This window comes from Trypanosoma equiperdum, assembly GCF_001457755.1.
Source record: "Trypanosoma equiperdum strain OVI genome assembly, contig: ctg_1253, whole genome shotgun sequence".
Taxonomy (NCBI): Eukaryota; Euglenozoa; class Kinetoplastea; order Trypanosomatida; family Trypanosomatidae; genus Trypanosoma; species Trypanosoma equiperdum.
The window spans coordinates 67,982-68,452 of NW_027123231.1; positions in this window are offsets into that span (position 1 = coordinate 67,982).

Sequence of the window (471 nt, forward strand, 5' to 3'; positions counted from 1 at the left end):
TGTAGGTGAAGGATGAAAAAGGGGATTACGGAAAAGAAACAAAGAAAAAAGTAAAAGAAGAATAAGAATAAGAAGGGATGGAATAATTCTTTTTTTTAAGAAAAAAAAAGAAAGAAAGGAAAAAATATGAGGGGGAGTGTGTGGGAGGACGAAAGGATGGAAAAAAAAAAAGTCACAAGAAGTTTGAAAAAGAAGAAAAGAGAACGAAGTGAAGTGAAATGAATATGAAATATAAATGCGGTGACTAGGAGAAAGGAAGAAGAAAGTGAATTTTCGTCCCAAGATTGAAAAAAAAAACGGAATATATAAAAAGAAAAAAGAAGAGCGAAGTTATGTCGACAAATGCAGAGCATATCAAAAGTGTAAAAGGGGAATAGGGATATTTAAGGACATATTTCTCATTTGTTTGGCGCCCTTCTGAATAACACTCCCAGAATATTTTCGCCTGATATTTTTGGCTGTTGTTTCTTT